We start from the raw sequence: 17,491 nt of genomic DNA on the forward strand, positions 1-17,491 counted from the left end.
CCAATCCATCAGACCTATCCGTGATGCATACTCGCATTTACTCGTCATTCCTAGATACAGGTGACTGAAAGCAGGGGAAGGAGCTTCCCGGTAATTGTGGCTAAACTCTGGAATGCCCTCCCTTTAGCTTTAAGATCTGATGACTCCTGGTCCTTCTGCAAAGGCCTCAAAACCTGGCTCTTTTCACAAGACCTCCAAATTTAACTGAACCTGAAAGACTCTTGGCACCACGTACTCCACTCTGACCCTGATCAAAAATGTAGTTCTGGACAACATGCATGCACCACTTATGCTGATACTATTGTAACCACTTGATTTGATTTGATTTGATTTTATTTTATTTATAAAGCGCAAAAAACCAGGCCCAGGGGCAACCGGGCGCATACTCTTAAACATGTTACAAAAAGCAGTAGTTACAGAACTTACAAAAATATACAGCATATATACATGTACATACTCTTAAACATGTTACAAAAAGCAGTAGTTACAGTGAGTTACAAAAATATACAGCATATATACATGTACCGAAGGGTACCATTAACAGCGTATAATACAGGGACAGAGCAGAGAGAAAATGTATATTCAGTTCTGTACCCCACATGGAGTCTGGACTGTGTCAAGGACTTGGGAGAGCAGCTATGTTTTAGCATTGTTCTTGAAGGAGTGGAATGATGGTTCAATTCTGATAGGTGTGGGCAAGGTGTTCCAGAGTTTGGAGGCCAGGACGGGGAAGCTCACCCCACCAGCTTTTTGGTGTTTGCATCTAGGCACGATGAGGCTGTGAGTTTGGGCTGCTCTGGTAGGTCGAGTGGAGGTGTGGCGTGAGAAGCGAGTGGACAGGTAAGGTGGGGCGTTGTTGTTCAGACATTTGCGAGTCAAAGCTAGGGTTTTCAGGGCAATTCTCTGTTTTACCGGGAGCCAGCGTAAGTCCAATCTGACGGAGGAGATCTGAGAGCGTCTCGGGATGTTTAAGACTGCCCTTAAGGCATTATTTTGTACAGTTTGCAATTTATTAAGGTTAGACTGACTGGTCCATAGGTAGAGAGCACTACAGTAGTCGATTTTGGCCATAACAAGAGTTCTGGCGAGTGTGATACAGTTGGGGGAGTTTAGGAAGGGTCTACAGGCAGTGATAAGTTTGCAGGTATAGGCCGAAGCTGACCTAACTTCATTTATGTGTCTGTTCAGAGAAAGCGAGGAGTCAAGATAGACCCCTAGCGTCTTAGTATCTTTGGAGACTTTAATGTCATTGCCGTCAATAATGAAGGACTTGTAGGTTTGGTCTAGTTTGTTGAGCCGATGATTTGATCCTAAAAGTAAGAGCTCAGTCTTATCATCGTTAAGGCAAAGTTCGTGCTGTGCCATCCAGGCCTGGATGACCGAGTAAACATCGTTAAGGTCTTTGGTGTCAGCTGTGTAGTCTCCTGTGATAGGGATGAGTATCTGGGTGTCGTCCGCGTAGTTAGTGTAGGATACACCCAGATAGTCAAGCACATCGAAGAGGGGCTTGGTGAATACGTTATACAACGTAGGGGATACACACGAGCCTTGAGGAACGCCACAGTGAATGGGGGAGGGGTCCGCTGATGCCAGCGGTGAGAAGACCCTCATGGATCTATTGCTCAGGAATGAGTGGATCCAGGCATTGGCAGAGTCGGAGAAGTGGGCTGCAGATTTGAGATGCTGGCAGAGTATTTGGTGGTTGACCAGATCAAAAGCCGCAGAGAGATCGAGGAGAAGGAGAAGAGCTAGCTTCCCATTGTCCTTCAGTGACTCCATCTGAGTTTTCAAGTCGATCAGAGCTGACTCCGTGCCATGTTTAGGGCGGAACCCTGATTGTCTTAAGCCCAGGAGATTGTTTAGTTCGAGGTAATCCTGAATCTGCAGGTAGGCTGCGTGGTCCAGGATCTTGAGCAGGAATGGGACCGTAGTGAGAGGTCTGAAGTTAGTTGGGATATCAGGGTCAAGGGAGGGTTTTTTGAGGAGTGGGATAACCCATGCATCCTTTAGGTTGTCGGGGACAATACCCGTCCTGAAAGAAGCATTTATGAATGCTGTAATGAACGGGGCTAGCTCATGAGATGCTTCTTTGATAATAGGTGCTGGGCAGGGGTCGCCTTGGCAATTGGAAGGTTTTAAATTGTTCATGATGTTTTCTACTTCGAGAGTAGTGAGTGGGGAGAAGGAGAAAGGTTTATGCGGATAGGTTAAATGTGTATTAAGTGTAGGTGTGGTCGGTGGTTGGTCAAGCTGTAGGGATTTCTGTTTGTCCCTGATTTTAGATTGGAGGGTAGCAATTTTACCCAGGAGTGCTGACTGAATATTGGTGCACCAAGTGTTGTCTTTGGAGCAAGAGTCAGGGGGGGCTGCAGGTGTCTCGAGTTCCTTAAGGATATTAAAGAGTTCCTTAGTATTGGACTGGGCTGACATAATGCGGTTATTATAAGAATCTTTTTTTGCCTGGAGTACAGCTTCTTTATAGTTAAGGGTGGCTATCAGAAGACTGTCCTTGTGGGCGTCGGAGTGGTGACTTCTCCAGCGTGACTCTGCTGAGCGTTTCTCTTTGCGTAACACTCTAAGCTGGGGAGTAAACCACCTTACTACCTGTAAACAAATGTACAACCGATGTCTGTAACCTTGCTGTAACCAAAGTGTAAACCACTGTCTTCATGTAACCAGCACCCATTTGCCCCCAGGATCGGTGCACTATAGAAAAGTCAAAATAAGTAAATAAATACATGCTAACTGCTGACGTTTCTCTGTTCCTGGTGTACTAATCCTCTTCTCCTGATTTGGGTGTTCCTAATCTGTAACACAGTTGTTTCTCATACCTTTACCCTGACTACCGACTATGGGCCTCATTACAACTCAGGCGGTAAGGGGTTTACGGCACCGTAAACAGCGCCGACCCTTACCGCCTGAGTACGAGGTCCCTTAGCGCCATGGCGGATTTAACACCTGCTTTTAGCAGGTGTTAAAATCCATGGCGCTAAGGGACCATGGAGTTAATTATGCCACCGTAATTTACGGTGGCGTAAATAACGCCTTCCCCACTCCCATTATGCCCTATGGGGCAAAAATGGGAATGGGGAAGGGTAAATGGGGATTGGGGACTTACCGCCCCGCCAAACTCGGAATGGGGCGGTAAGTCCGCCAACCACCATGGCGTAAACGTAGTTTACGCCATGGTGGTAAATTCACGGCCCAGGCGGTAATTTACCGCCTGGGTCGTAATGAGGCCCAATGAATGTTCACTTTTCTGACTGTTCCTCCTCATTGGATTGTCAGTTGGTCCCGTTTTCGACCGCATTTTTGCAACGTAGGCCTTGCTCCTGTTTATCCTTTCTTTCTATTGTTGCTCTATTGTATAGATTCTGCATTTTTAACTGGGCTTCTAGGCCACGTGGTGAGTTTCTCATACTTGTGCAGTTATTCTACCTGCTCTCCTGTACCCATCCCTGCAACTATGCTGCTGCCTATCTCTCCTGTCTACTCTATCACCGAAGCCTGGAAGGAAGAAATTTAGAAAGCATTCCTGGTCTCCAATCCAGGATTGGCTATTGCTGACACCTACGCCAATGCTTCCACCAGGCAGATTATTACTGACATCCTCTTTACTGTTCCCTCTCCTGACCTATAGACTCCTCACATGATCTCTATCCTCTCCCCTTTTTGCTCCTCGCCCATTATGAGGGGAACCAGATGGAAGTTCTCTTGGTTTACTTCCTATCGTCCAAGTCTACCAGAATGGTACTATCCTGGGTCAGGGCTCTCAGCCCAACCTCCTCCTTCTTGACAGGCGTCTTCCATCTCTTAGCAACATCTTCCTTTTTCCTGCCATTCTTCTCGCTGACCTACCTCTGGCCTATTGACTCCCACTGTCGGGTGAACCCCCCTGTACCTTGCCTCGGAAAACCTTTAAAGGTGGCAAACAGCTCCACCTATCTACCCTCAACTCTCACTCTGCTGTCAAACACTCCTCCAACATCTGTCACCTCCTTGAAGACCTTGACGTCTTCATTCTCACCGAGATGTGGTTCAACGCCAGCTCTGTCACTGCTTTTGACACTCTTCTTTCTGAGGGCTACAAGATCCTCTCCATGCCCAGTCCATCATACCCACTCAATCTTACTCTTCCTTTGAATGTCTTGTCTCGAAGCTCTGCAACTCTCCCACCCTCTCCCTCACTCTCACTAACATCTATAGAACACCTGGTCTGAATTCCCCCTTCCTTTCCAAATGGGCCAACCTCACTTCCTCTCTGCTGACTGCTTCCTCTTATAGTCTCCTCCTTGGAGACTTCAAAATACATCTGGATTCTCCCAGGGTTGCCATTCTCCACTTCCACAAACTTTGTGATTCTCGCTCTGACCATTCATTCCTCTAGCCCGACTCACTCAGCTGGGCACACCTTTATGTGCTCATCACTGCTGATATCTCCATCTCTAACCCACTCTCTATTCCCCTCTCCTGATCCGACCATTCTATCATCTCCTCCAATCTAGAGATCCTGGGATTTCCGGCTAGACCTCTTCCTGTACTGCCAGCTTACTTCTCTGTCATTGGACCGATGAAGTGAGTATCAGTATCTGCTTCTGCCGTCTTCTTCACTCCCCCTAACCCTACCATTAACTCTCATAAAGACTCATCTCTTGATAACGTTCACCTCTCCATCTCTTGACATACTTGCCCCTGCCATGAGGATCTTTTTGAAGCTTGCCTACATGTGCAATAGTTGGTATGACTCTAACCTAACCTCCTTGAAATGCAAATGCAAATTTACGGAACAGAAGTGGCTAGCATATCCTCTGACACCTGCTCCAAAAGCAATACAGACTCTCTATTCACTCCAATAAATGAGCCCATAACCAATCCCGCATCTCTGGAGCCTCAATCAACACAGATGAACTTTTCAAAATCTGCAAGGAACTTTCCAATCACAATTCAGTATCTACTTTGCCTCCTCCTTCTCAGACCCATTTCAGGACCAAGACTCAGGATATCCTGTCCCCTCCTCTATGCTCCTCACTCCCCTGCTTGCATGTGGGCCTCCCCCTTGTCCCTTTTCTCCCTTCCTCCTGCCCTCTTCCTCCTTACCCACAGCACCATGTGAGATCACCAAGACACTCTTCTCTATGGAAGTCTCCTACAGACAGGTGCTCCCTTGCCCCTCAGAACTATCAAGGACACCATTGCCTCTCTCGCTCTCTCCTTGTATGAGTCCTGTAATGACTCCTTTGCCACTGGCTCCTTCCCTTGACCCCTGAAATACTCCCTTATGCACCCCTCCTTAAGAAGTTGTCTGCGGACCCTTGCTGCCCAGCTAATTACTTCTCAATTCCCACTACGCCCTTCTTGCGATAACTCCTGGAGAGGTTGGTCATCCACCAACTAATTCAACATACTGAATCTGTTGGCTGCCTTCACAACCACTAGTTGGGCTTCAGATCAGCCAGAGGCATGGAAACTGCTCTCCTGTACACCTATGATGAGCTTCTCTATAATCTCGACTCCAACTCTCCTTCCGCCCTTATTCTCCTCGATCTGTCCTTTGTCTTTGACATGGTCATTCATTCTCATAAACAGGCTCTGTGATACCATGGGCATCACAGCCAGGGCACAGGATTGATTAACCTCTTTCCTCTCTAACAACCCTCATGAGTTCAACTGGGCCCCTTTCTTTCCTCTACTTGACTCTCAACCTGCAGCGTCCCTCAGGGCTCTAGCCTCTCGCTGTGACATTTCAAGATATACCTTGCCCCTTTTGCCCACTTGGTCTCCACCTTCTCTCCTCATTTCCAGTGCTATGCTGATGACACACAGCTCTCCTTCAACCTTCACTTGTCGTTATACTTGTCCTCCTCTACCTCCTCTCTCCTTCTTGACTGTCTGAATGCTATTCAACCATGGTGCACTGCTATGATCTCTGTGCCAACGACCTCCTTCCTGCCTACACTCGGGCCCCCCTTCTTGGGCTGCCTCCCCTGTCCCTCATTGGAGGCGAAAATCTTGGGTCTCATCATTAACTCCTCTCTCTCCTTCTCTCCTCCTTTCGCTGACCTTGCCAAGAAGGCCCATTATCAGCTTCAGATGCTCAGAGGCATTCTCTGTTTCCTCACTTTCCCCCAAAAGCTCAATGTGTACAGACCACTGGTTCTCTCTAAGCTTGATTATTGCAATAGCCTCTTCCTTAATCTGCCTTTCTCCAGACTCTGCCGTCTTCAACTAATCCAGAATAGGGCTGCAAGACTTATCCTTGGCCTCAAGCCCAGGGACTGTATCTATCTAGCCCTAATATCTCTCCACTTGCTCCCGGTAGTTGCAAGGATAGCATTCAAGACACTCAGCCTCATCCACAATGTTTTCTGGGGCCTGGGACCATGCTACATTCAAGTTCCGGAAGCTCATCAATACCTTCCTTTTCTCCTTCTCCTTCTATCTCCCCTGCCCCTGCTAGTCTCCTCTGCCTCTATGACTGGATGTCTGCTGTCCCTTATGAGTCTCGCCAGGGTTAGGCCATCCATTGTCCAGTCTCCCCGTGTCACTCCGTCTTACCAGCACTTGTCCTTGGGCTTCCTTCCCAGATTAGCATTGAGAGGCTGGTTCTCCCCCAACCCCCACATTTTCACCCTGCCCATTCCTCCCTGGCACTAGCCCACCTGTGCACCCCTTAGAACTTGCCCAGCCCCGTGGTCCCCCTGTATCCAGCACTTCTCCTTCTCCCTCCCACTAGTACATCCCTTCCCTTACTTGCCTCCTCCCCCAGTACATCTTGATATTGCACTTGCAAGATCCGAATGTCACAAGGCCTAGTAGGACCACTATTGTTGTTTTCTCCAATCCCCCCAGCCCCTTTTGTCTTGTGGCATCTGGAAAGACCTTCTACTGTATAGGCATCATACAAATGTTCAATAAACAAATAAACAAAGGTGAATTAAGCTAAGTAAATGTCCTCTGTAAGCTGTAATGAGGGAGTTTATGGAAAATGGAAATCTACGGCACTAGCAACCAGAACCTTGCTGGCCCAGCATAGCTAATTATTTTCTTGACTTTAAAATGCAGGTTGGATAGGCAGGCTGACGTTTACCAAATGCTTTGGTCCAGTCATGGACAAAAAGTATATCTTTTTTTTTTAATTGAGCCAAGTCTCCACATTACCTAATACTGGTAACACTCACATCTAGACAGCAGTGGGTTATGTATGCTGATCAGAGGAGTCTGTCAGAAGAACCATTTGGAAAGTTAAGAAAAATTAGTAAAAGGGTAGCATAAAAGAAAAAGGAAAGGATCGTTGATGGGAAAAGAAGTGGTAAAGTAAGAGATACAAATTCCTAATCCATCACAACCAAGATAAAAATACCAAGCCTGTTTCAATTAGGACCTTTTCTTACAATGTCAGTGCAGATCAGTTCCCTTCAGTAGGCTTTTATTCGATATGTGCCATCTTGCTTTACAAATTTAACAAAATACAGATGAAAAAAAGGATAACCACATTATAAAATGTAGCACAGGTGATATTCCAATTAAAAATACTTATGTCCAATAAACACAATACTGTTAGAAAAGGTTCATATGTTCACAGATAAAGAATTACGCCATTAGGGCACATTCTTTGATGTTTTTTGTTATCCACCAATCGCGCGTAAGAAATGCAGATACACAATACTCCACTTTGATCAAATCACATTTTTTGAGGTACCTTAGTGCTTAGTATCTACTGTTGTTGTCATGCCACTTGTTTTTAACAATGGGACTACAAATCTATGCCTATAAACAGAAAATGTGTCAGGGATTCATCCGCTGATAAGCAAAAGGGACAGATACCATTACCGTTTGTAGACCATTTCTTAGTGATATTTGCCAGAGGTAAGCTGGCGACTCTAAACTTTACCTACAATTTACAAGCGCTTGGTGGCCTCACTATGTCGAGGTAGGTTTCGAAACCTCAGCCTGTCTTGCTTTCCAGATATTAAATTCCCCCTGTAGAATTACTACAATTGGCAACTAATTCTGTTTCAATAAGTGGTCTTACTTTATTCTTAGTGCTAGCTCTATGTCCCTCTGTTATACAATGTGGGCTCTGCCATATGTTTATCCACCCCAAACAATCCAATGAGTCTTTTACTTGCCGAGCCCACGGGAGGGATCTACCACCCTCTGAGTCAAGTACATTGGTTATTGCTTTTTGGTAGGTATTAAGATCTGGGACTGACCAGATCCTGAGCCAAAAGAATAGCAGGTCTAAAATAAACCTCTCGTTGTATTGGGCTAAGTCCCACTTCTAAATATGTTTGGTTAGCTGGGGCTGATTTCAGGAGGCCCAATAATTTCTTTAGGACTGTTCGTTCTGCTGAGCCCAAAATATGACAATCAGCATGTCCCCACAATTCAGCTCCATAACTCGATGCTGCCGTGGCCTGGATAGATAACGTTTTAATTGCTGGTCAGACTGCACCTTGCCCATGCCCATAGAAAAATCTTGTTATACTCCGCCCCCCCCCCCATATTTCTCGATTTGCAAGGTGGCTTTCCTCACTTGTGGGGGCCAGTTCCATTGGTCATTAACATGTATGACCAAATAGCCATATTCTGTACTTGTTCTAGGGCAATGTTCTTGACCTGAACCAACATTTTAGTGTACTTCGGACGGAATATCAGGATCCTACTCTTGGACATATTCATTTCCAAAGATAACTCAGTGCATTTTTCCTGGAATGCTTCCAATGTGGTCTTAAGTCAGATCAGGCAGATGAAAAAAACAGTTTATGGACAGTCACTGAGAATTTTATCCCAGCAATCTGGTTATGAAAAGTTAAATTCCAGGAATGGATAAGGAGCTTCTGCCAAGAATAAAATGGGGAGGCAAAGTGAAATCAAATCAAAGATCACAATCTGATCCAGTGCTGAAATCAACTCATTTGTTATCAATATTTTCATTCAGCGATACGAATGAAGAAAAAGAGAGAAAAATATAATCCTCCTTCTGGCTCTGATTATCAAATAGCTTATATCCAAGCAAATAGAAACAAGGAAACAAAGGACTAGAACACGACTCAATTATAGTCAATGCTTTAAAATCCAGGATGGGTGAGATAATGTGCAAATTGGTAGACCATTGCAATACAGTCTATGGTGATAGAGGTTGTTGTAAGATTCAGGAGAAACAGTCTAAACATGTGAAGATAGCAATTAGGCACTAAGCAATCTAAGTGTAAAGGGATGAGGAAAGCATTGAGGCACATTTAGAGGTTTTACAAACGCTACAAATGTGGGCTTCAAAACCTCTGCGAATGGAACAAAATAGAACAACTTGAGTCATTCATGCTCTGGGGACAGAAGGGCTGCATTGCGAGTTCTTTGAGAGCTTGCTACGGTGAAGCACTGTGACCTGTGCCCAGTTTAAATTGTTGGCCACTTTAAATGATATTGATATTTTAGTTCTTTATTTGTTCTTCTAATTATTTTCTTTGTCAGCCCTTTTATAGTGGTGTGTATGGTTTTGAGACTCTTTTTATTCTTTATGTTTGTTTTAAACCAGTGTACTTGTAGGCTTCAGTCTCCAAGCTTTTCTGGGCTCTGTTAGCTCAATGTTCCCTTCTTCTAGTAGTTTATGGACCATGGTACCATCGCCACTAGATGCTGACTCACATGTCTGAACTCATTCTCGGATGATCCTTGCCCAGCTTTTTTGTGTGCCCTCTTATCCATGCAGTAAATAAACACAGTGAGTGCACTGCTGGCACGCAAGGAGCACTCAACATGCAAGTCTGTCTGTGCTTACTCATGCACAGGACTTCATTCAATCCATGCAGGCTTACCTGCCAACTGATCAGCCTTGCTGCCTTGACCATCGCATCTCATATTTCCAAACCAAACTGCTGGTTATATGGGGCCTATGCCTTATGTGTGATCACACTAGTTTAATAACGGTTAAAAGAGAGACACCAGCAGAAAATTGAAGCTTTATGGATGTTTGACTGCACGTTATTGATTGAACTTGAAATAAAAAAAATAAAAAACGTACACAGAATTGTTCAAAAGATCTTTTGATGTTTAATTTGGCCCATGGATAAAGTCTGAAACCACATGTAAAGAGGACAAAATAACAAAGATCCCTATTACAATTACATCTATAAGTAACACATTAATGGATATTTTGAGGATGACAAAATCATGAATTTTTGAAAAAGGCATTGCTATCATAAGGATTGGAGCCGAAAACATATTGAATATTGAGAAAGAAATCAAAGTCCCTAGTCGACTATTTAGGCATAGGAATAAATAACGTGGTCAACAAGTGGTGTTACATTAGCTTGGAAAACTAAGATTCCACAAGAGCAAATTTAACATCATATCTCATTAGGAAAATTGATAATTATAACAATGAAGTTAAGAGTCAAGGAATGATGGTTCTCGTATGGTTCTGTTTTCAAACATTGAACATTAACAATCCTCATGCTGGCGAGGACATACAGAATGTAGAGATGCCAGTCACAACATTAACTAGAAGAAGACATAACATTACAGGGATTGATGAATTTAATCCAATATATGAAAGGATGGAAAGCACCTTGGTCAGTCTTTTCTAAGAATGATATAATCTGTTCTTTGAAGTACTATGAATCATGAATCTGGATGTATTTAAATTTCTCTGAAATATAATGAAGGCTTTGGTTTCTTGGGAAAAAACAATCATATCCTTTGATTTTCTTTGGGACTAAGGAAGTCTTCACCTAAATGGGTACTGAATTGATAAGGGTATTATTACCCTCTAGAGCTGCTTCTGGAAGCCCTAATACTTACCCAGACATATTGATGTCCTTGCAAGTTTGTGTAAGGTCGTGATCAATCATTAAGACAGCCACCTGCAAAACATGTTTATGGTGAACAGAAGGGGGCTACTTTGGTTTGTTTTTCCTCTTCCTCTTTGCAGGCAGTGGCTGCATGGCCTACATTTCCAATGTGGTATTAAATATGCCGGCATCCAAATAAAAGCAATCTGCTTGTGACAGAGTGTGGAAATCAATTCGAGAGAAGCCGCAGAGCAGCCACAACAATGCAGCGTGCTCTGCCCGTTGATGCTCACTGTCAGATTGAAACTCCACTAGCATTCCTGCAGCATGCTTTTCACAAGGGAGGTATCTGCCCTCACTGTGTCATCAGCAGAGGAATGGAGTCAAAGAAAAGTGTTAGATATCATGCCCTCACTCTCTTGAGGATTTAGCTACTACATTGGATATGTCAGAAACTATTGCAAGTTGAGCATCCCTGGGAGAATAGGACCTGAGCAGGTGAGCAAAAGTGCAGCAACTCAGCAGCAGCCACTGACACGGCTGTCAGGGCCAGCACTCCAATACTGCTCTAGGTTTCTAAATGGATTTCTTCTACTAATGTTGCAAGAGCATGGGATGACCTAGCTTCCAAGCTAGATACCCAGACAGGCACCGTGGGCGCGTGCCTTCATCAAGCAGCTTGCTCAGAATGCAGGCATGATTTACCTGTGCGCTGCCATATTCGGAAGCAGCCCACTGGTTTGACACAAATCCTGCAGAAAGGCCATGTCTTGCACACCTGATTACACCCGCCCCTCTCTAGTCTTGCCATCCAAGACCACCCCAAGTGCTCTGGTGCTCACCTGTCATCCTTCCTTCCCGGTCCTTGTTCTGCCCAATGTGTGGAAGGGCTCTGGACTTCTCGGTTTGGCCACGCCTCCCCTCTTTGTGCAGAACATAACTCTAATGCAGCATGGCACTGACCCAATATTGCACTGTTGATGCACAACTAAATACATGGATCACACATTTTTTTGCCTCGGTTTTTCCTCTTTGTTTTTGTTCTTTTGGGGACCTCCCATGAGGCGCTTACTCACTTAATGCTCTCCACAGGGAGCTATACTTTCTGGTAATTGCCTAACTCCCTTCAATCTGGCCACTACCAGAGGAACATCCCTCATTAGGAAAAAATAACAGAAGAGGCATGGAGGAAGTGTTGATTGGGGGACTAAGAACATGACCCCTCCTCATGCTCCATGACTTATAAGCCCGATGCCACCATCTGTCACCCTGTATTGTTTCTGGCCAATGTTCTCTCTTTTCTTTCTCTGGATCGCACGACCCAGCATGCACTGCAGTGGCGGAAAAAGAACCAAATGAATTGAAATACAAAAACATAGCAACTAACATAAACTATGACCCTTCACAACTACCACTGATTACAGTTTAGGGAGTTAAAGACAAAACTAAACTCGCCGTTGGATGTTCTCTAGATCATCGGTCCATGGGAATGTGTTCCCCAATTACAGCTGCATTTATTTCACATCTCAATAATCTGACTTTCACTACTGTACAGTTAGGTCATTTGATCTACATCATTGTTTCTCCCTCATGTCTTTTTCCCTTATCCTCTTTGAGCTAATCTGCCGACCCACTATGCACTAATCAGTGGCTCTGATATGCAGGTGAATGTTAAGTGATACCGTGGCAAGTATGGTCTACTGGGTGAAAAGGCCTATTCTCTGCTCACATTTCAATTATAAGGTGTTTTGGTGCATTTATAAACCAAACATAACATTGATGGTGTTAGCTACACATGCCCCATGTTTCAATGACAAGGATGTCTTATACAACGACCTGTGTGGCAGATGGTGCTTGTTAGCTGAAATTATTTATTCTATTCTCACATTTCAGGTAGAAACAATTTTGCACGCACTTTTAAACACATGTTGCGTTCTGCTTCAATAAGATTATTGGTATTTAGGATTCTTCTAGAGTGTGAAGCAGAAAGAGGTCAAGAGAGGAGGAGAACTGAGGCCGTGCATGATGCACTGCAAATGACTATACTTGTGAAATATACACTCTCAATTATACAGCAGAATATGTGCAGTTATCACTTGAAGATGATGAATGGTGACCTCAACAGTGGGTTACGAGTGTGACCGTCCTTGCCAGCCTCGGTCCGTTGTTAATTAATGAGCGCTCCTTATGTACTCACATGCAAAAGGTCAGTGCTTGAACAATATTAACTTGTAATATTTTAAACTTCATGTGTAAAGCCTTAGAGGACAGTCTAAGACCTTACTTATGAGTTCCAACGGCTGAGCATTGTTTAATCCTGAAGTGCCGGCTCGAAGCTTCACCGTTACACGTATCATTAGAGGAAAGCACCACCACAGACATTGAACGTGTCTACAGAGCATTCTGGTTGCATTGCAACCTTGAGCACACTGATATAGTCACGTGTCTGTAGGGTATTTTGTGTAGATTTGGGGCCTGATGGTATTTTATTACCGCCGAAAAAATAACTTAGCAACAATCACTCCTTGTATTCAGATTGGGCCATGTACAACAATAATACAGTGGACATGCATTATTTCAGCACCCAGACATGCATATTTAGTATGCGTGGTTGGTATGCGTGGTTGGTGGTATTTTGGTGAGCATAATTCCCTTGTTTTATTTGTGGCCCCAATGTCCAGAATCCCTTATCTTTGCTTAGATTTTTCGTGTAATCACTAGAGAGACCTCAGACCTACATTTCAGGAATACCACATTTTCAGTGTTAGTGTGCCACCATGGGCGATCTCACTGACTTATTTACGACAGAGAGCTATATGTGGTAATTTTGTGGTAATTTCCACTACCTTATATACGGTAGGGAACTATGTTCAGAGAGTCCCTCTTCCTGTTGGCTCATGTACCTCCAACGAGCTATGCTACAAACAGTCACTCACAACTGTCCATACTGAATATGATCATGCACACATCTGTCTTAAAATGACAATTGCACTGTTTAAAAATCTCCCCACATCATCAGCACTGTATAGGTAAATATAAAACACACCACCCGTCTGCTTTCAAATATTTTTCTGTATTATAAAAGTTGCATTTAAACACGATCTCACTCTTTACAGAAATAAATAAAATAGCACAGTAATAGCATTGTCTGTGATACACTGAAAAGAGAGTGGCGGAGAAAAGAACTCAATTGGCAACATTAACATGTGATTAAGGCACAGGAATCTCCTTTCCTACACTGACTGAATATTCTCGTACACACTCAGCTCCCACACTTATGTAATTACCTTATCTGTTCAGCCCGAGTTTTCTTCAGCTGTTCTCTTTCTGAATGTGGCTCCCTTGAAGATTAACCCCAGTGAAAACGAGAGCCTTTCGTTCTCAAACCGGGGTCATTGCCTGGAACTCTCAGCTTTTTCAGCAGAAATGCTCCAACCAGGAAAAAACAGGTCCTTCTCCCAGCTCTCCAAATCTCCACTGTCCTTCCTCTCTCCTCAAACTCCCCCCAGCAAAAACCCTAATCACTGCCTCTAGCATGATACTTGCTATGACGCTGCTCCAATCAGAATCAATCATGCCATCTCCTCCCTCTCTACACAATGGCTCATTTTTATAGTAATACTTTGTAACCAACTGATTTCCTGTTCTTTCGAGCCCTTTTGCTTCCTGTAGTTATGTGGACAGAGCAGCAGAGAAAACGAAAAAAAAATGAATGTGCGTTTAAAAGTTCACTTTCAGAGTAGGCCTATTTCTGCAGGGGAGACACATTTTTATTAGTGGGTTATGTTAAATTCAGTTTTATTAGTCAGGTTATTTATGAGTAATGTTAGTTATTAATTTTCAAATGTATCTCTTGCACCATAGGCATTTCAGGTGAAAAATAGTGTGCATTTTTGAATGTGCACGTGTGCTTTTAACTGTAAAAATAGATTTGCATCTTATATGTTAAAATCGTTTTTGACTGAATAGCCTGTCTTTCCTTGTTAATCTGGTAACACATATAGCAATGCACCACACCCTTGTGGTGGTGCTGCATAAAAAAAATTGCTACCTGTGCAGTAGTGCTGTACTCTGTGCTGTAACACGCCAAATATCCTTACATGTCTCAATGCAAGTCTGAGCCCCGTCACATCCATAATGATCGGTGCCACTTCTTTTTCACAGTACTGATTAAAATACAAGAGTTTTAGAAGCTCTGAAGGGAGATACAACACTCTGTTCCCACAATGATTATAACAAGGTAATTCATTCTCGTCTCTGTGAATATCGGAACTTTAGATTGTGAACTTAAACCTGAAACTTGAACTCCCTTACTAAGCCACACAAGCCACACAAAAAAATATATAATTAAATGGTAATTGAACACCTTGATCCTCCTCCCAAATTTCGAACAGAATCCAGGTTGACCGCTCATCATGACTTGGAGACAATGCAAGGCGGAATTTGACTATTATCTAAAAGCAATAGATGGCAACAGATTGTCTGCATCAATTTGGGATGAGCAGGTCAAGAGATATGCAGACACTTGATCCCAGCTTTGGAAGCACAAGAAGGGGATGCACTAAATGTATATGAAGACGTGGTGGCGAGAATGGAGGAACAATACAAGAAAAAAGAGAGTGTTGTGTTAGAAAGACAAACCTTCTATACCTGGCATCAACTACCTGGAGAATCAATGGATGAATTTCTGGCAGCGCTCACAGGTATTGCCACATGCTGTAATGTTGGAGAGTTTTTACAGGAGGTGCTTAAGGGCCAAAGTATTGGTACACACATCAAATGATCAGATACGTGAGAAAATATGGGAGGAAACAGAACCCACTCTGGATGAAGTGATGCATATGGCAAAAATTATGGTGAGATCCTCAGAGGCTTGCAAGAATATAGCAAAGGAGAGGAATACCGATGGCATGCAAGATTGTGCAACATTAGTCAAGACAGGAATAAATAAGAATGCATAACAGGATGCAGTGAAAAAGATACACTGAAACATAAGATGATATAGGTGTGGTGCACAAGATCATATAGCAAGGTCAAAGAAATGTTTGACCATCAGGAAAATATGTAATACATGCAGCAGAACTGGTCATATGGCGAAGACCTGTAAGTATACATTTCAAAAAGCAAATGTAATAAAACAGAGATACATATAGTAAATGAAGATATGACTGACAGGGATATTGCAGGAAAAGGTGAAACATCCATGGAGGGCATGCACAGAAAAGATGGCCTTATTATATGGGATCTGGATGAAGATGTCATTGGATTTACTAACATTGAAAGACCCAAATGTCAATTGACAGTTGCAGGAATACCTATGCAATTTATAGTGGACTCTAGCTCGCTACAGACTATAATTCTGCACGACAGGTAGAAAGGACAACTGGAGTAAGCAGTAAAAATATTACATTCATTCAAAAAAAGTGCCCTGTGCATATTCAGGTCATCAAATTGGAATGATAGGATGGTTTGTTAAGAAGCTCAAATTAAAGGATAGAGACATTGTAGGAAAAGTAAATGTTGTGGATAAAGGACCTTCAATTTTAACCTGGAGACAACAGGCATAATTTGGGATGGAACTAAAGCCAGGAGCTTTGGAACAAGTGTTGACAATAGATCACAATTTCAAACAGCAAGAATTGGTGGAATTGTTCCCTCAGGCATTTACAGAAAGAATAGGTATTCTAAAGGTATACCAGCATCAACATATCAAACTAAAGAAAGTTGTAGTACCACTTAAAAGTAGAGTATGTTTCAGTTTAATGGGGCCACTGCAAGTTTTGCTGTAGGACATGGTTAAATAAGGTGTCATATAGGAGGTGAAGAGTTCAGACTGGGTATCTCCTATTTACATAATTTTGAAACCGGATGACTCTATCAGACTCTGCAGTGATTTAAGATGAGTAAATGACAACATAGTGGTTGACACTCATCATTTGCCCAATATCCCAAAGATGATACAAGTTATTGGAAGTGCTTGCATGTTTTCAACATTTGACCTACGCAGTGCTTACCTCAAATTGAACTAACAGAGGAAAGCAAACATTTAACTATGTTTATTAAACCTTATGCTCTATTTCAATTTCCTAGAATGACATTTGGGTTGGCCTCAGCAGCATCCGTGTTTCAAAAACCATAGGACAATTGTTCAGTGGATTGCAAGGATGTATGAATTTCCAAGATGACATTCTAATTTATACAAATGGTGAGGAACAATTCAACATTCAAATTGTTCCAACAAGAGTTGGAATATCTTGGACATACACTATCGAAAGCTGGGATCAAACCCAAAGAGTCATTATTAAGAAGCATTATTGCAGCACCAGAACCACATGAGAAGAAAGAATTGCTATTGTATCTGGATGTATGTGAATTCTATACAAAGATAATGATAGTGATGTTGCAGCAATTGTGGAACCAATGAGAGACCTTATGAGAAAAGGAGTTAAACATAAATGGATAATAAATACAAGCCTCCACCTAAAATATTAAAAGGAAGTGTAGCTCAGGTGCCATCTCCCAGTCTGTTCAGACTAGCCTCAAGATTGATTGAGTACACTTACTGAGTATTTGTATTGAGTAAAGAGAGGGGCAACATAACAAAGTTGTAGATTGCTTGTCCAGATTGCCAATAGTGGGTGTAGAAAAACAAAAGAGTGTGATGGATGATGGTATGATGGTATGTCCATAAAAATGTT

This window comes from Ambystoma mexicanum, chromosome 4p, assembly GCF_040938575.1.
Source record: "Ambystoma mexicanum isolate Mex_15411 chromosome 4p, UKY_AmexF1_1, whole genome shotgun sequence".
NCBI lineage: Eukaryota > Metazoa > Chordata > Amphibia > Caudata > Ambystomatidae > Ambystoma > Ambystoma mexicanum.